The sequence below is a fragment of the Aythya ferina genome, assembly GCF_964211825.1.
Source record: "Aythya ferina genome assembly, chromosome: 1".
In the NCBI taxonomy this organism is placed as follows: domain Eukaryota; kingdom Metazoa; phylum Chordata; class Aves; order Anseriformes; family Anatidae; genus Aythya; species Aythya ferina.
The window spans coordinates 140,057,967-140,078,112 of NC_140296.1; the positions used below are offsets into that span (position 1 = coordinate 140,057,967).

Here is a 20,146-nt window from a genome sequence, read left to right on the forward strand (position 1 = left end):
CTTAAAAAAATTAAAAATTAAAAAAAAAATAAAAATAATAATAATAAAGGAACCAGGTTACCACTCCAAGGACAGGAGGATTTTGCCCTTTCCATGGAAGAATGGCTTCCTACCCTGGTAGCTACAGCAAGAGTATTCAGGACTGACCTCCTTCTGCTATTTACCCTGCCCTAATTTCCACACACATTAATATTTTCAGAGGGCAATCTGTGATTATTGCCCTGTAATGGTAGCATGAATGGTCTTCACACTAGAAAATTACTCTTGTGAAGCTGAATAAGGTACATGTATTTTGTTGAAGTACGCATTGAAGAGATAGTAGGAGAAATGTGATTGACTGTATCCTAAGAAAAGAACAAAACAAAGATACCTGACATAAATCCTCTTCCTAGTCCATGTCATATTGTCCTGGGAAAAGTATCCCAGATTGTACTGATCGTGAACTAGACTTATAGCTCTGGTGCAGTAAAAAATCTACAAGAAGCTACATACTGAGAATCTCTATATTGTGAGGGAGTGTGGAACACAAAAAGTGAAATGAATTGTAGAGAGCCATGCTGTAGATACTATTAGAGTCGTCCTTTACATGTAATATGCCTTCCCCTTCCAAAATACAGATTAGAATACAGTCAGAGAAGGGATGGAATATGTGTTAAGACAAGGGAAAATTCTGGTAACATTACTTTAGTATTTCTAGTGAGGTTGCATGACTGCTATCAGATAAACCATGTCTGGGTGGATACATATTTGGGCACTGCAGTCCAATAGAGTCTTGGCTAGTAGCACACCCTGATTTCAGAATTAATTCCTTTGCTTTGTTGAGTTTTCATTCTATCATCACTGCTTCCTTTAAAAGGTTCCTTATTTTGTGATGCATTTAATTTTCTGTTCACTGGCCCCTCAAGATTCTCTTGTGTGTGTGCTCATGCTATTACTGTTTGTAATGTCGTGTGCTTGAAAATGGTGTTTGTGGTTACAAAAAATAAATAGGCATATGTGTGCAAATCCAATAATTTGCTGCCTTGTCAAAAAAACTCATTTGTTTCTGTTTCATGAGATCAGCTTACTGACAATTGTCAAAAACTTATTCAATAGCAGTCATATTCATTCCTTTTACAAATTTTCTTCTTGAAATTTTATAGCCCATTTGAGCTCAGAGTAATCATCTACCAAACAGATCTTTTCCAACAGAAGTTTTTCAAAGCCTCCTTTAACCCTTTTTAGGGACTTAAGGTGTCTATATCATTTTATATTTTGTACTGTACTACTCAGACTCAGCAAGAGACCATGAAGTATAATTATCTTACTCAGTTATGCGCAGTATGGAGCACTGTACATACAGTCACACTGAGACCACTTATACCATAGATTATGAGATCCAAACAAATAAAGGATGTTTTCAGAATCATAATGTGGTCCACATTGGCCAAATTCAATTTCTAAGCCTTTGTACTGAGTGGGGAGTTACCTGATTAATCAGATAGCTGAACCTGAGGTAGGGCAGGTAAATGACAACCTTCCTAAAAGGGCAGATAATATTTAGTCTGTTGTTCCTACCTCCTTATTCTAAGGACGGGAGCAGAAAGGCTTGTTATATCCACCTCAACAATGACCTGAATGAACTACAGGAAGAGATGAAAGAAGAACTATTCAGTGATGACAACTCAGTTCTTGATCCCTCCTGTGACACCTGACTAAAATACTGGTGCGACAATCACATACTGTCATTTGCTGGGAAGCGAACTAAGATCCTGAGCTTGTTTCAACAGCCAACTGAACAATTAATTGTCAGACAACGTCTTTTGGTCACTAGTCATCCTGACATGCTGATAGCAGGGATAAAGATTTCATGCTCCACTTCTAGCCTGTGGGCTTCATACTCTGTGCAGTAGCTTTCGATCTTTCAGATTGTGATCTGAAGTCTACCAAAGTTAATGAAAAGACCAACTACTTTAGACCTTGTGTTCAGTAAATGTTAAATATCCTTTCCCATTATGCTCCACATCTAAGCTCAATTAAAAGCTCAAGTTCATGAATCATACAGCATCCTTCTAGCTCCATGTCTACCAGATGTTGGTGACCCAGAAACCAACAACTGTCTCACCTCAGTAGCTCCATGGGGCAGTTTTTCACAGAATCACTGAATGGTTGAGGTTGAAAGGGACCTCCAGAGATCATCGAATCCAAGCCCCCTGCTCAAGCAGGCTCACCTAGAGCATATTACACAGGATTAGATACAGGTAGGTTTTGAATATCTCCAAAGAACCTCTCCACAACCTCTCTGGGCAGCCTGTTCTAGTGCTTTGTCACCCAAACTGTAAAGAAGTTCTTCCTATATGGCAATGAAACCTCCTGTAGTTCAGTTTATACTCATTACCCCTTTTCCTATCACTGGCCACCACCGAGAAGAGTTTGGCCCCATCCACTTTACATTGTCCCCTCAGGTATTTATAGAGGTTTTTAGCACAAGCATGTCTTGGAACACTTGATGCATCCCTAATGAAGGGCAAACTTCTGAAGAAGAAACTTCAGCCATTAAGCTTACTCTAGGGCAAGAGCCAAGTTCTATCCTCCCTTGTGCTGAAACCAGCTACTCTTTGTAGGTAAGGCTGCAGGATTTCCCCTTTAACTTCTTAGACTTGTAATAGAGCTAAATGACTATTCCTTGTTTGGGGGTGTAGTGTTTTCCCATCCTGCTTTCATTTTTCTCAGCTTTTAGCACTGCACTGCATGATGCACTCAGTCTATTCATTGCCTTTCTAGTCTACAGCAGTCAAGGCAAACATAATGTCCAGCAGCATAAATGAACCCTTTTATCCCCCTCATAACCGGATAACCCAAGGGCACATTCTAGCACCATATATTTAAATTATGTGTATGTTCACCATTACTCTTGGCCCTTTTTTTTTTTTTTTTTTTTTAAATCTTTCATGAAGTTACTTCAGTCATTTAGTTCTGAATTTTCAGGTGCACTGTTTGATTTATAAGCTCTAAAAAGCCTGTCTGAAGTTATACCCACTCTACTTTTGAAGCCAATTCAGGGACTCTTATCACCTCTACTTACCACTCAGTATTCCCTCTACTCTACTCATGACAAGGTAGATAAATTGATATTAATGCTACATAAGGGAGGTCAAGGGCACATTACAGTTGTCTGATTTGCCTGAATGTGATCTTTCTGCTACCAGTCTTCCACAGAAAGTCTTGTTAAACTCTATGGGCGTTCCATTCAACCATTCAATCATGAGCATCAGCACAAGTTTCCTTCCTTTACTAAAATTTATTGAATAAACAAGTCACCTAGAAAGTTACATGACCTTTTACTGTAAGTTCAGAAACACATAAAATATGATCATTGTTTAATGGGCTGATACTCACTTAAAGTCTTTTGACTACCATTCTTGCAGAAATAAGCAGCCTTAACACTTCCACAGAAGTGAGATTGTCTAACTAGTAACTGTAAACTAAATGCCTTATCACTACCAGTGTTCTGTAAGTGGATCACAAAGACTTCAATTATTTGTATGCTTTTGAAGAATAAGCCCAGCCACAAGCAGTGGCACCTTCTTTAAACCTAAATTTTCGTTGTGATGAATAGGATTCATAGAGTGGATATTGAATGAGTAGGGCCTTTCTGGAGGGTATGTCTCACAACTGCAGCGAGTGATAGCAACGGCATATATTTCATAAGAACTTTGCCCTACAACAGTTAAAGATAACTTATCAGAATAAACACTAACAGGGCAAAGTTTCCATCTAGTAAGTCCATGTCAACCAAGAGTCTCAATGTGTCTTATAAAGTAACAAATTTAATTTTTGCATTTGTTGCATTTTGAAAAAAAAAAAAAAAAAAAAGAAAAAAATCTGCTTTTTTTGTGCAATAGTTTTAACAAGGAATACTGGTCAGCTCCCTGTGCAAATTCTTGAGAGAATCAAAATTTGTTATATAACACTGGAAATGAGGAAAATAATATTGTACTGTAGTGTCTTACAGTATCTTACAGCAGAGTGATGGTTAAATTGGTTTGATTTACATATAGACAAGGATGGAGGACTAGGATAGGTTGTAATGAAATATGGTTTAATTTCTGTATTTTTTGCTGCAACATCAGTGCTATAAATGTAGCATGTTTTATTAAAAATAGCATGAGTACTATTAGCTGATATTTTAACTGGAGCAATAGCTGCATGTTCCAGTTAAGCTAGGTGCTTTAAAAACAAAGTTATACCTATCACAACAACTACATTGGATATATATGTTTAACTATGCAATTCCATTAATGTCAGTAGTGTGTGCACTGTGCCCAATTTAAGGCATGGCAATAACTCATTGCAAGTATTAGGCTTAAGTTGGAGCAATAGTAAAAAGTCAGTTCAACAAGCAATAAAGGGGGATGGGAAGATTCAAAGTTTATACCCACTACATGCTGAGGATGGATTACATACTGCACAACACAGTGATGATTCCTGTTACATTTGTGGAAAAATCTGAAAGAGATTAAGAGAGATTTGTGTATAAGGAATTCAGGTATTTTTGGAAGCTCTCTGTGGTGGCCTTTATGGGTGTGGTACGGATGAACATTTCCCACAGTGCTTAACTTCTTTCTTACAACCTGCAGGTATTGGCATAAGCAATTCAGCATTGTTGACTGTTGTGATCATATTGCAAGTCCTTTGATTCTTGATGTTTTCCTTGAAATTCAAATCCTTCAGGTAGGTGATTCTGTGAGAATTTCTGTTGGTAGTCCTTTGTGCTATGAGGGAGTCAAAAAATGTGACCAACTGTATCCCTAAAGCTCAAGCTAACAGAACACATAACACTGACAAACAACTATCTAATTTTAAAAAGGAAAAATCATTAGAAATGTTTTCACTCATAGAGTCTGCTTTTTTAGACCTGTTTTTTGTTTTGTTTTAATTTGGTTTTCTTCTTGAATCAGTTATTTTGGTTTTAGCTTAGGTTTGGCAACTGTTTCCCCTATTTTTAATTTGACTATCCCTGATTTTTACATTCTCTATTAAAAGAATATTAAAAGACTGCAAATTATGCAAGGCCTACTTTTCTGGTCAGTACAGAGTGTCCTCACATTCCATTGCTCTTAATGGAAATTAATTTTATCAAGCCTACAGACCTTAGAGCAATTTTGTAGATATTAGATACTTAGACATCTGTGGTGTTTTATTATTGATTAAAGAATAAGAAGAAATCTCATGGCTTAAGACCTTGTGCTAGGATTTATGAATTACTTTTTCCTATGTGACCCTTGGCAGGTCATTGAGTCTGTCTTTCTGTTTCCCATCTGAGAAGCAGGAAATAATGATGATTTTCTTCTGCTGCTCTTTGTCCATCATGCCTACTTAAATAGCTCGTTCTTTGGAACAGGCCTTGTTACTTGCTAGTAAAAAGAAATCCCATTCTGAGTTAGGACTTGGAGTTGTAATACAAATAATTAATATCAGCATTAAACAGTCAAAGGTATTACATCCAAGATGCATTTGGCCTGAGGCCCGCATAGTTCTTAAAATGATGGATTTTTAATTGATTATTTGGAATGAGACCTTTTCTCAGACTAGCTAAATCACTTAGACCCACGCATACCAGCTATATTTAGAGGCGAGGAGGTGGCAGAGTAATTCTTAAAGTGCTCTGTTTCTAATAACCCAGGTGACTGACAGTCTGTGAGTGCTGCCTCTTTTAAAACAAACATGACTCATAGCCCCCAGGCGGCAAGCATGTTCAGGTTAGAAATTGTATTGAACTGTCCACATTCAAGAAACAATGAAGTCTGGTCATAATAATAAATATTTCATTTATTAATTTTAGGTTATTACAAGTGGGAAGGTATACTAATGGCTTGGCATCTATAACAGAAAAATGCAAAAGGGCTGTGCAAAATGTGTTAGAGTTTTAAGGTAAGTCTGGAGTAAACAAGGCAAAATTTTCATCACATACCACGATGCTTTCAAAGTGCTGAAATGTAGCTGGCTTATCAGATGTTGTAACGAATTCTGTGTAAACTAGATCTTTATAAGAATAAGATCATCTCCAGTGTCCAAATCAAACACAAAATGTAAATGGCCTTCTAGACACAATGATATTTAACTCTCATTGAAACAGACCTCCACACATAGAGCTGTTTCCCTGGCACTTTTTGTCCAAAACAATTATTAACACACTTGAATGATCTTTCTTTCTCTCTGAGAGCATACGTGGTGAAATGAAGCCATGTCCTCAGAAGCTGCCAGGGAAGTGCAAAAGCTGAAGAGCATACCAAGAACATACTACCCCAGCCTTTGTCCAAAGCAAAGGAAAAAATTAAAAAAAAAAAAAAAAAAAATCCCGACATGAGAATTCCTCTGTCTTCTTGAAAGATACTTTACATCACTTGTGCTTCTGGGAACAAAGGGCCCAAGTGATTATTTTTTTGTGTCCTAAGCTCATCACTGATGCCAGCACCCAGCCACAGTGCATTGTTTTCTGTGACTATACCAGTCACAAGGCAAACTCCTCTCCAGGAGTTTAAGACAGCACTGACAGGAGCTCCCGCTGATGCAACAACTTTCTTTCTTTATGACCTGCATGTTAAAAACACACTTTGGTCTTAACTTCAATAAAAACACTGGCCAAGTTCAGGAATAGCTGCTTGGTTGTTCCACCAGATTCTCATTGTAAAAGTCAGTATTTTTCTGTCTGTGAAGTCCATGAAAAATAAAGCCAGTTGTAACTCCTTACCTTCTTAAGGTAGTTTCTCTAGAAATTAGATATGGTCCTTCATGTTCCAAATCACGGTCTCCTTTTTAATAGCTAACAAGTTTCATTTCCATGAATTTGCATTCAAGGAGCATGAAGTGACCTTTATGTACAGTTTACCAGTTAGTGCAATACATGTTACAACACTGAAAACAGGTTAAGCCCAAGAAAAAAATGCAGCAGCTTTGGTTCAGCTTGCTTCCAGCAGCTTGCTTCCTTGTTTCCTTTAGAGTAAACACAATACTGATTTTGTATTTGCCTCCTAGTTCTGTTTCTCAGCATTTCACCCGGTGGCAGGTGAGAGCTAGGAATCAAACCTGCTTAACAGCAAGTCACACAGCTCTGCAACTGGTAGTGAAAACTCCTCGTGTTATTGATAATGAAACAAACAACCAAACAAACAAAATCTGGTTATTCAGTGGTTTGTACCAGACAAGGAATCTGTGTGTTTTAAAACATCTTCATGCAGACTTAAGGGAGGGAGCGTGACAGCCCTGGAAAATAAGCACGAGTATCGTGTAGCAAGGAGTTGATTGTAGAAGCTGTTTAGGGTCCTCATGCCTATCTGCAAACATGCCTTCAACTATGACCCACTTTACTGGGTGGCGTCGTGTGTAGTCCTTTGTCTTTTTAAGAGCTACATGTGTAAGTAACTCAGTGATAATAGTAATCTCTTCTATCAATGCAAATAGACTGCCAAGCTCTGAAACTACCAGCATGTACTAGATATAAGTTTCATCTGCTTCCTGGGGGTATTGTACTAGCAAAGAGCAGCTTAATAAAGTGACGAGAACACTGAAAATTAGTAATATCTGCAAGCGGTATTGCTTTATGCAGTATCTCTTTAATTGGCTGTATTCCATTCAAGTTATTGCATAAGATTCAGATTCTGCTCTACTTTCAGAAGTTCCTTTATTTCTACACCAGTAAAATTAACTATTTATTGGTAGCTAACCAAGTTAAACTACTTGTTGTCTTTATCAGTTTGGGCTGGTGAGTTTACAGTTGTTAAATATCTGAAATATAAGGTTTTATGTCTTTTAAAATGTTTGTTCCATGTAATTAACAACTGCACATAGTTTCATTGTCTGCATAAATGTCCACTCTCTTTTTGTATCTTGTCAAGTTCTTGGCATCCAAAATAAATTAATTTCAAAGTCTAATTATATGCCATGTAAAAAGGTATTGTTTTTTATCAGGGTTGGATTTTATTCTTCCCAATGGCATTGAATTGAATTTGTCTTCTGATTCTGTATTACAAGACAGTGAGAAAATAAGCTCTCTATATCTTAGTTACTGATACACATATTCAGGATTATCCATTTTATAAAGCACAGCCTTATTATCCTTATTCAAATAAGACACAACAATTTCAGGGATAGATGCAACGATTAGGAGATGAGCCATGCATACATTTTAAGCAACATCACCAGATTCATTTTCCTCCTTAATATTTGCTACTGTCACTGCCAACTTCCAAGAAAGTCTTACATCTACTGTCAGTGACCCACCACTTTACCCTTGCTATAGTGAGCCCTTCTCCTCTGACAACACTGGCTCCAAAGTCCAATAGAAATGTGGAAAGATTCCTATTGATTTCAAAAGCCTGGAATCAGTTCATGGTGGTGTAGAGCAGTTTTAAAGGGACAGGTTTCTTTTTTTTTTTTTTTTTTTTCTTTTGTTTTTCTTCACTCTCTCTGTCCAGGATTTAGTTTTATTAAGGTGTGTAATGAGCTCTGCACTGGGAGGACAAAGGAAATACAGCTTGATGGCTGATGAATGTTTGAGTCTTTCTTCTTATGAGCAGGACTGTGATTTTTCTGTATTGCAGTAAAATGCTTAAAAGCTAATTTAGTCAGGATGTTGCTGGTGGTTAGATGTGGATGCTTGACCACTAAAAACTGAACTGGCAAGCTACACACTCCTTTCTCCTTAAAGTCACTTAAGAGAAGGAGAAATGATTATCTAGAGTGAGCTGTCAACCTTTATGCCAGCTTTCCTCCTGATATGATTTATAAAACAGCTAAGATAACCTCTTGGGGGGAGCTTTGCAATGGAAATAGCAAGTGATTCTTATTCTAATGAACATAACACTGTCACAAGTTTAAAGTTCAAGTCTGAGGTATGAAGGTTTGGGGAAAAAAAAGAGCCCGTAAAATATGAATGTGACAGCATATGTGTTCATTGCCTGAACAGTGTATGAAACAGGAGAAATAGGCAAACTTCATATTTCTAATGAGGTTTAAAATATTTTTCAGCCTTTATCCAGCAGAAGTTCCTCAATACTGCCTCTTTTTTTTTTTTTTTTTTTTTTTTTCTTCACACTTTCCCTTATGGAGACCAGGCATTTTTCTCAGAGCAAGTTTTGCACCCTTTGGTCCCTCAGCATTGCAAAATGTGCTGTCACGATTGGCACTCATTAAATAAGCCTTTGTTGATAGCTTCAGGCAGAGGACTGAATGGACTTTAAACTTGTGGAATTTAAACTCCTGGAGAGGGCTTGTCCTCACCAGCATTTAGAAACACCAGATGGGGATTTTTTGGAGAACTTATTTCCTCCCATTCTACTGGAAAACAACAACAAAGGAAGAGAAAGAATCCCATTATTGGGTGTCCATCATTAATATCTAGCTTACTTCAGAACTGCTTTAAAAGATGAAAGCAGACTTTTATAGAAACTGTTTCAGGCAATAAACACATATACACACACATATATATATACAAATATATATATATATATATATATATATATAAAGTTTATGAGTCTATGGCAAGTTAACCTGCCCCCAAACTTACCCAATATATTTCTTATGACAAGAGCTGTATGAATACAATTTAGGTAGCTGGTGAACCATAGTATCCGCAGGTTTGCAGAGGCTGATAGCTTTACACTGTCTGATCAGCATCTTTCCAGCTCAAGGCTAGAGTTGCACTAGATCCTCACTGCCAGCTGGAGTAGAAAAGTTTGCGCTCAGTGGTGGTGCCAGGCACAGGATGGCCGTGATCGTATAGTGGTCAGTACTCTGCATTGTGGCAGCAGCAACCTTGGTTCGAATCCGAGTCACGGCAAAAATTTTTTGGGTTGTAAGGAACAGGTCATGTTGAATGCAATCACGCAGCCTATGTGGGACAGCTGGGGTATCAGGCCCAGCCAGCATGGATTCATGAAAGGCACATGTCCTGTCTGACCAACTTCTTCTACAACCAAGTCACCCAACTGGTGGATGAGGGAGAGGTTGTTGACATAGTCTACCTAGACTTCAGCAAGGCCTTTGACATGGTCTTCCCTAGTATTCTTCTGGAGAATCTGGCAGCCCTTGCCTTGGACAGTTACGCTCTCTGCTGGGTTAAAAACTGGCTGGGAGGCTGGGCCCAGAGAATGATGGTAAACGGAGTGAAATCCAGCTGGCGACCACTGACCAGTGGTGTTCCCCAGGGGTCAGTGTTGGGTGCCTATCCTCTTTAATATCTTTACTAATGATTTGGGTGAAGGAATTGAGTCCACCCTCAGTAAGTTTGCAGACAACACCAAGCTGGGGGGAAGTGTTAATCTGCCAGAGAGTAGGAAGGCCCTGCAGAGGGACCTGGACAGGATGGGTTGATGGGCAGAGGCCAATGGGATGAGGTTCAACATGGCTAAGTGCTGGGTCCTGCACATCTCCAGGAAACCCACACGTCCTTTTTGAATTTTTGAGAAAAAGGAACTTGAAGAGATCCTATCATACTCCAAATGACAGACACTGCCTCAGAATTAAGAGATTGTTATTTACTCTGGGAACCTGGTTGCATTATGGGATCTACCTGACTGACATTCAGGGAAAAATAGCCAGGGGACAAGCATCCTGTCCCTCAGTGGCAAAAAATGCACAGTGAGTAGAAACGATATAGCTTCGTATATCTTTTTATAATGACTCCTGAGATATGGTCAGCACAGCTGTGGATTAGGCAATAAAAAAGCTCAGTATCACAGCTTGTAGAGATTTTGGAAAAACATTGGTGAATCATTATTTAGGATTGTAGTTTCTCCTCTGATCTTATTTAAGATTCTTCATTTATATATGTGTCCCTGCTGTTGGTTTACAAGGGGACCACAAATTCTCTGGATCATAGTTGACCCATCTATAACATGGGAAATGACATTCCTTGCCTATCTGACAGAAATGTGCCAGACTTAATTAGCAACAATGTTTTGAAAAGTGACTAGTTAGAGATATCCTGTGAAAATTGAGGCTCTTGAAGACTATCAGGTTGAACCTCTGGATATACATACACATTAATAAAATCACAAGTAAATTTTTGAAAAGCAGTTGGTGCTCTGATAAGATGCATTTAAAACACTACTATAAATCATAGCAAATATATTAATGGCTACTTTCATACACATGTTCCAAAACCAAACTCTTATTCTTCCCCTTATTCAGTGCCAAGGACTTAAAAGCCTACCTGGTCTTAGTCATTGTATTCCATTTTCTCCATCTTTTGCAGGGAAAGGTAAACTCTGTCATACCTGCTGAGGCCAACCTCCAAAATCCAGAGGTAAAACACACTGTGACTATAAGCAGAAAAAAAGCTGTAAAACTTAAGATTCAGTCTTAGATCTTCTCAGGACTCTACAACTCCATGAAAGCATGCTTGTGTGACTGCCAAAATCTTTCACTGGGAAAAAAAAAAAAAAAAAATAAAAAATCATCATGATTTCATTACTAAACTGGAAGCAGCAGCCTCTTGTACAGCACACATATGTGCTATACAGAATTTTTCATTATGGATCTCTTGCTTGGTGACCTGATTTCAACTGGTGTCAGCTCAACACAGCACTGTAAACTTCTTTGGATGATTAGAAAACATTCCTCTGAAGTATGTGAACAAACATGAGCTGCAAGTACTGTGTTGGAGATTATCTTACAAATATAACATCTCTGCATCTCTGCATATAACATTGCTATTTTTTCCTCCATCAGCTGCCTGGATATTAACAGTTAGTTGCAATCACATTAAACATCTCCTCGCCATTTTTTCAGCAAGAAGCATAATTCTTTTCTCTTGGAAGAAGCCAGACCAAGTTATACGTGCTATCAATGATAAATAGATGTTTAAAAAAATCTGAATTCAGTGTTTATTTTGCTGTAGTAAATGGTAATCTGGGAGACATAAGTTGCATATATTCCATGGAACCTGAAGCTGAAATTATGGAAAGTTGCTGGCACCAGCAGAGCTTTCCTCATCCCTTGAAACACTTGCCAAATATGCTAAATATGTGGCTGTACTTAGTAACTGTATAGTCCTCTGAAATCCCAGTTTTATATGCCCAGGAAGGATTGCTGGATCTTCACCTGCATCTTCAGAAGTTTTTATTTGCAAAGAATACACCCCATCCCCTCCCTGATCCTAAACATGTACCAGACCACATACAGCAGCTGCATGTGTTTTTGCTGGTTTTACTACTTCTGACCATCAGAAGGTGATGGGGCTCTGGGCACTGGAACACCGAGGAGGAAAACTCCATTTCCCAACTGTCCCAGATAGCACCCATGCAGCCTGCAGTGTGGAAAGGGTTAAAAAAAGTAGAGACAGAGTTAATCAATATTTTTGAAGTTGTGTTTGTGACAACTTTGAAAGACGGCCCCAAAATTTTAAGTTCTCACTGATGGAAGCAGCGTTCCCATCCTGGTGTGCTCCAGCTGTTCCAAACTCCAGCAGTTGGTCTGAACCCTGGTAGATGGTTAGAGCGATGTAGGCTCTGGGATATCTGTAATTCTTGACGGATAGAAGGCAGTCCAGCACCAGGCTGCCACAGGAGTGGCAGACATTGTTCTTAGAATTATTCTTTACAGAACTAAGAGAGGCCTCGAGATTAACTCCCCTTGTCCTTATGGGGGACTTCAACTTGCCAGACGTTAACTGGGAGTGCCACACAGCTGACACGAGCAAGTCCAGGAGGTTCATGAAGCACCTAGATGATAACTTCTTGGTGCAGGTGCTAACGGAGCCAACTAGGAAAGGTGCCCTCCTAGACCTGTTGCTAGAAAACAGAGAGGGTCTGGTGGGAGATGTGGTGATTGGTGGCCGCCTCGGTCATAGCGACCATGAAGTGGTTGAGTTCAAAATTTATGGTGACAGAAGGAAAAGTGCCACCAAAACCTCCTCCCTAGATATGGGGAAAGCGGACTTCAGGCTGCTCAGGGAACTAGTCAGCAAGGTCCCCTGGGAAACTGCTCTTGAAGGCCTCGATGTCCACCAGTGCTGGTCATTCTTTAAGCGATGCCTCCTAGAAGCACAAGATCAGGCAATTCCTAAATATCGCAAGTCAGGCAGGTGGGGCAGGAGGCCGGTGTGGCTGACCAGGAACATTCTAATGGAGATTAGGCGGAAACAGAGAGTGTTTCGCTACTGGAAGGAGGGCCAGGTGTCATGGAAAGAATACAGGGATGCTGTTCGTGTTTGTAGGGAGAAAGTTCGTGTGGCCAAAGCACACCTAGAGTTGAAGCTGGCTGTGTCTGTGAGAGAAAATAAAAAGGTTTTTTTTAGATATGTGAATGGAAAAAGGAGAACTAAAGAATACATAGGGCTGCTCCTTGATAGGGAAGGTCTCCTCACAGACAATGACATAGGCAAAGCAGAGACGCTTAACACCTTCTTTGCCTCTGTCTTCAATGCCGATGATGGGCTTCGGGACCCAGGGTGCCCTGAGCTGGAGGACCGGGACGGTGGGGATGACAAACTCCCAACCGACCCTGAATGTGTGCGGGATTTGCTACTCCACCTGGATCCCTACAAGTCCATGGGTCCGGATGGGATTCATCCCCGGGTGCTGAAAGAGCTGGCGGATGTCATCGCGGAACCTCTCTCAATTATTTTTCAACAATCCTGGGAATTTGGAGAGGTCCCGGTAGACTGGAAGCTGGCAAATGTTGTGCCGATTTTCAAGAAGGGTCAGAAAGAAGACCCTAGCAATTACAGGCCTGTCAGTCTCACGTCAGTGCCTGGTAAAATCATGGAGAAGATGGTTCTTGAACTTATTGAGGCGCACCTGGGGGACAAAGCGGTCATTGGTCCCAGCCAGCATGGGTTTGTGAAGGGTAGGTCCTGTCTAACTAACCTGATTTCCTTTTATGATAAGATCACCCGTATGGTGGACCAAGGGAAACCAGCTGATGTGATTTTTTTGGACTTCAGCAAGGCTTTTGACACGGTTTCCCATAGGATCCTACTGGACAAAATGTCCACCATACAGCTAAATAAAAACATCATACGATGGGTGAGCAATTGGCTAATGGGCAGGGCCCAAAGGGTTATGGTAAATGGGGCTGCATCAGGCTGGCGGGCAGTCACCAGTGGGGTCCCTCAAGGCTCCATTTTAGGGCCGGTACTTTTCAATATTTTTATAAACGATCTGGATGTAGGAATAGAAGGTATTTTGAGCAAGTTTGCTGATGACACCAAACTTGGAGGAGTTGTGGACTCGAATGAGGGTGTAAAGGCCTTACAGAGGGATCTGGATAGGTTGGAGAGCTGGGCGATCACCAACCGCATGAAGTTCAATAAGAGCAAGTGCCGGGTCCTGCACCTGGGACGGGGAAACCCTGGCTGCACGTACAGACTGGGCGATGAGACGCTGGAGAGCAGCCTAGAAGAGAGGGATCTGGGGGTCGTGGTAGACAGCAAGTTGAATATGAGCCAGCAGTGTGCCCTGGCAGCCAGGAGGGCCAACCGTGTCCTGGGGTGCATCAAGCACGGCATCGCTAGTAGGTCAAGGGAGGTGATTGTCCCGCTCTACTCTGCGCTGGTGCGGCCTCACCTCGAGTACTGTGTGTAGTTCTGGGCACCACAGTATAAAAAGGACATGAAACTGTTGGAAAGTGTCCAGAGGAGGGCTACAAAGATGGTGAAAGGCCTGGAGGGGAAGACATACGAAGAACGGCTGAGGTCACTGGGCCTGTTCAGCCTGGAGAAGAGGAGGCTGAGGGGAGACCTCATCACAGTCTACAACTTCCTCGTAAGGGGGTGTCGAGAGGCAGGAGACCTTTTCTCCATTAACACCAGTGACAGGACCCGCGGGAACGGGGTTAAGCTGAGGTAGGGGAAATTTAGGCTTGACGTCAGGAGGGGGTTCTTCACAGAGAGGGTGGTTGCACACTGGAACAGGCTCCCCAGGGAAGTGGTCACTGCACCGAGCCTGTCTGAATTTAAGAAGAGATTGGACTGTGCACTTAGGCACATGGTCTGAACTTTAGGGTAGACCTGTGCGGTGTCAAGAGTTGGACTTGATGATCCTTAAGGGTTCCTTCCAACTCAGGATATTCTATGATTCTATGATTCTATGACATGAAAGCAGGCAGGTTTTGCATGGAGTCTTGCCTGACAAGCATAATTCTGTCAGATTTTATACTACATGGACAAATATTGTAATCATTCAACTTTTAAAGTATAGTTATATTTAAGAAAATTAAATTCTCGGCAGCTTCTCTCTCTCCCTCTCTCTTTTTTTTTTTTTTTTTTTTTTTTAACCTCTTTCTTTACCTCTCCATCCCCATCAAAGAAAAAGGAGAAATTCTGGATGTAGAATCAGAGAATTAAGTAAAAGGTAGTGAAAGAAGGAAGAAGGAGTCTGGGAATAGACTGAAGAGGAATAATGATGGAAAAAGGTGGAAGGTGGAAGGGAAAGATGGAAGTTGACTGGATCTCCTTAGTCAGAGAGTCAGTCCTTAGGGGTAAACCTTCCCACATCCTGCATAAAATAAAGTTGAGTTTTATAGAAACTCTAATTTCATGCCAGTTATCTTCAGAATAAACCCATCTTGTGCTTTGAGATTATTAAGAAATTTTATTCTTTAATTAAAAACTATTCACAATTTACACCAAAAAAAAAAATCTGAACATATTCTGCACAGGTCATCCAAAGTTTAGCGCTTGCTGCTTCTAAAGTACTTGACTTAACGTCTCACTGTTTTCTTATGTATGTTTGTAGTGCTTTGTTTGGGCAAAAGGGACTGAAGGGGACTGAAGATAGAGAGATACTGCGGTGGTAAAATGAAACATAGTCTTTACAAAAACTCTGTTTGCAAGATGCTATGGTACTGGTTCCTTTTATACATGTACAGACTGATTTCTTGGGTCCCTTCCTGGCATATTTTTCTTACAGCCTGAGGTCTTACCTCCAAAATTCATGTGCACTCTTACACATGTAGAAAAGCAATCATTTTGGAGATATGACTATCATTACTGAACACTGTAGCCTATGTGATTCCTTTGTGCATTGCATTGCACCTAAGTTTCTATTTGACTTTTCCAATTTGGCCAGAGGAACTGGATAAGGAAATCAGAGGATCCTTTTGCTCTTCTTTCCTTGTTACATCCTGGTGTGATAACCAAAACCTGGTTTGCATTCCTCCACCTTCATTTGTTCAGCCACAAATAATAATTACTTGAGGTACGTCTCAGCAAGAGAATTCATATATAAAATCTTCAAAAAGTCTGTCAAGGAGAAAGCAAGAGGGAGGAAATCTAAGAAAGAGAGATGTGGTTTTAGGTCAATATGTAGTATGAACATGACAAAACTTTACTGAGGCACAAACACCTGTGTATCTAATTGTAAAATGTGAGCACCCAATACCAAATTTATTTCTCTTTGTCCTTCTTTTTCATTTTTTTCCCCTGTAACAGTATCAATTATTTTTCAATAGTGTCTTGCATCCCACTCTTTCTCATCTCTTTTTCAGTACTACCCTTTTCTCTGCTAAATCATCAAAGGTATTTTTGTTCCTTTACCTATTGTGGCAGAGTCTGTAAACACAATCTTACAAAGAGAATTTCTAAGTGTAAGCATTTGCACTAAAAGCTTTGAATTGCTATCTTTGATAAAGCTATTTGGTCTGATTATACTGTTTTGGAATCACACGTTCAAGCACACCTCTCTGGAAAAAAATAAAAAAGGGGGGGGGGGGGACTCAAAATGTACTATACTGCGGACCTCAGGGTATTATTTTTAAATATTGTGTCATCCATGTAAACAATTGTATTTCTATCCTGAAACACAGAATCAATTAAGAATGAAAGTTAAAGTTCAGTGTTTAAAAACCAACAACACTTAATCTTAAGGCTGTATCAAACATAAAAATGTTAATAATAATTATTCCGGGTTTCATTCTCCCAAATTGCTTCCATGCTTTGAAGACTGAACAGACAGATATTGCAGGCAGTTCTTGTATCAACCATGACAAGCATTCTGCCTGAGCACTCAATAGCAGGTGTAACAGTCATTGATGGTTATAGTTTATATTTAAGCAGGAGATGAAAAAAAAATCCAAATACAAATTCAGATCTCACAGAGTGGAATTTAAATTGAAGTAATTATACGTTGGAAATGCAGTGATATCTTTCAACTGCTGTAAGTAGTCAGGAAAGCGTGCATTCAAGTCATCAAATAGCAGAGGCCAGAAGTACAGCCTGCTATGAAGTTACACGATGTATTGGTTTCACCATTTTAGGCATGGACAGATGTTCCTTTCATAAACCTTTGCAGCTGAAGACCTCACTACCTGGGACAGACATCCCAGCACCCATCGGTTCCACCAGTGGAAAGGATTATGTCAGCCTTCTTTAGTCTGTTTCAGTCAATATCAGCCAGGTTATGCAGTAACTGAAGCTGGAAAAGTTAATCCACTATGTTTAGGTTAAAATTTATTGTCAGGTTATTTTTTTCCACCTGCCATGTTCAGTGGCAAGACATCCAGAGGTATTAAATCTAGATACTGCCCATACTTACAAGTTAACAAAATTTTCTCAGTCTCATGTATCATCAGTGCAAACCACTGAACATACTGTCATAATGTCCACTGATTTTCAAGAGCACATTCCTGCTGGAGTTGAGCACACCTTACTGAGAATGCGAGGGTGCCTTTAAAATCATGCATTTGCAATAAGACTGCTTAGACATGTACTTATTTATTTTTATTATTTATATACTTTTGATAGCAACTTACTATTTTCCCTCTCTACTAACTTGCTGTCTGGCACTACTCTTCTGTTTCTACGTATTGATGATTTCAAAGCAAAGCAAATGACCTTATTTTAATGAAAAAGCGTGCTTTGGTTGAAAAGATAGCCAAATCACTTTTAGCATGTTACAGAAACTATTATGTCAGAGATCAGTAGCACACATGCTGCCTTAAAGACAACTCAGGTTGCTTTTTTATAAGCTTAGTTTTACTCCAGCTAACTAATGAAAGCTAGAGATCAGAGTGAATCGAAGTTTTTCTTCTCCTTTCACCTAGGTACAGTGTACTCAGCCTCCCCACTGAAATCTTTTTGGAGAACTGGAGGAAGAAAGCTTTAGATGGAATCAGTGACAGCATTTCAATATGTCATTTGTGAAACTCATAAACAATCAGCAGATGACTTGGTTTGTGTTGAAATATGGAGGTTTAGGTGACAAAAGATTGGTGTCTAAGGGCATCCTGTACCTTTCTGTGGGCACCAAGCAACCATTGTTTGGGTTTTATGTGAAAACTAGAAGTGCTTGAGTGCCTCTGACAAGGCAAGCCAGTTCCATGTTGAGGGTCATGCTTGGACCAAGGACATTGCCTTTTGCTGAGGTTCTTGTGTACAACTGGACTAATTTTTTGAGGCTGTAAAAATTCTAGAGGCCAATATGGAGAGATCTAGGCCTATGCACAGCCCCTATCTCACTGTGCCATCCAGGGAGAAGATGAGCAGGAAGAAGGCTTCTTGTTAGAATGCATGTATATCTACATCTAACCATACAGGAGTAACATGAAACAAAACTCCTCAGCAAGTGGAGAAACTCCCAATGATCTACCTGTTGCAAATGAGGAATAAGCCTCATTCCCAGTCTCTGAGGAGTTTTAGATATAGAAGTTTTATTTGAGTTTATTTTTCTTCACAAGTGTTTCAGAAACACTGGATTAAAAACAGGAAAAACTCAACCTGAATTGTATTGTCAATAGTATCCTAACAGAGCTTTTCATTTCTTGTTTCCATAAGTAAAAGTATAGCTGTAGCTACATATTTACCCTTCCTTACACTGGATTAGATCCTATCAGTAGTATTTTGTACTATTTGTAGCTTGCTAACTGGGTGTGCTGGGACTTCAGCCAAAGGTCATGACAATAGTTAAATAAAGGTGACATAACCGTGTGCCAGAGAAACTTAAGAAATGTGCCTTCTCACTTCAGAAGCATGTAGTTTCTACATTAAATACCAAATATAAGAGAAAGCTTAAAGAAATGCCTGCACTTGGAAGACTACATCAGGATCCAAACCTACCGAGACCGGTTCAGACTCAAGGTTTCAGTTCAGACCTAGATCTAGAAGATTGATCTTGAAACCATTAACGAAAAAAAAAAAATAAAATCTGTGTTTGGATCACGCTTGGTACAAAATTTCAATCTGTTTGCCTTTATTTAAACTGTAAAAAATGCAGAAGCAAGAATAAAAGCTATTTTTAAAACACTAATAGCGTATATATCCCCTGATTTGGAGTATAACTTCAATGTCATTAATTTTAGGCAAATTTCTGACAATGGAGGATCTTGTACATAGTATGACACATATGTCCTTACCAGAGCTGAGCAGAGTGGAAGGACCACCTCCCTTGGCCTGCTGTCAATGCTGGCACCTTTCATAAAAACTGAAAACTCTGTTTTTCCATTAAAAAAAAAAAATAAGAAGAAGCAAATATTGGCCCTCATAAGAACAAGCATTATCAGCTCTGCCAGTTTCTTCCAGACCGCACAAGGTGCTACAGACAGGGTCTGTAGTAATTCACACAGTTTTCAGCTTTTTGGACATGTAGCATTGCAGCTGAATAAATAAGTTATGTGACGTTCTTTTCTGTATCAGTTTACAAGGCTGAAATGTGTATGAACAGATGAGGGAAACAAAATAGGTTTCAAGATGGCTATCTATCTGAAACATTCTGTTATCAACTTCTATGTGATCATCTGTTCATGAGATTTTCTTATGGACAGATGATCTGGGTTTCATATGACCACTGTCCCATCCCATGAAAATCTGTGAGATTCCAAATATTATTTCACAAACAAAACCGAAAACTTCCAAGTATTCCTTTTCCCTTTGTAAAAGGATGCTCTGCTGGCTCTTAGCATTCAGCTCTTATTTTCTACCATTCTCCAATGTGCCAAACTGTGTTTTTCTTGGATGGTGCTTTCTTGCTCCTGGCTGTTGAGGACTATTAATTTTGTTGACATAATTAACTATTCATTGACACAGGACCTTGAATTTGCTTCTCCCCACGTTACAGGAGGACAACCCTAATCTCTAGGTTACAAAGGCATCTTCCCTACCACTCATAAAGCTTTACTCTTTGTGTAACGGCTCCATCAGGAGAGGTTAAGAGACTGTCTGGGCAGTGTG

At 39.7% G+C, this 20,146-nt stretch overlaps 1 long non-coding RNA gene across 1 annotated transcript; it reads left to right on the plus strand.

Annotated features, from left to right (window-relative positions):
• Positions 1 to 4,419: 4,419 nt before the first annotated feature.
• On the plus strand, positions 4,420 to 19,226 carry LOC311430068. Its single transcript, XR_014688534.1, has 3 exons — positions 4,420 to 4,528; positions 4,620 to 4,713; positions 18,025 to 19,226. It is a non-coding gene; the product is annotated as an uncharacterized lncRNA (long non-coding RNA).
• The last annotated feature ends 920 nt before the right edge of the window (positions 19,227 to 20,146 follow it).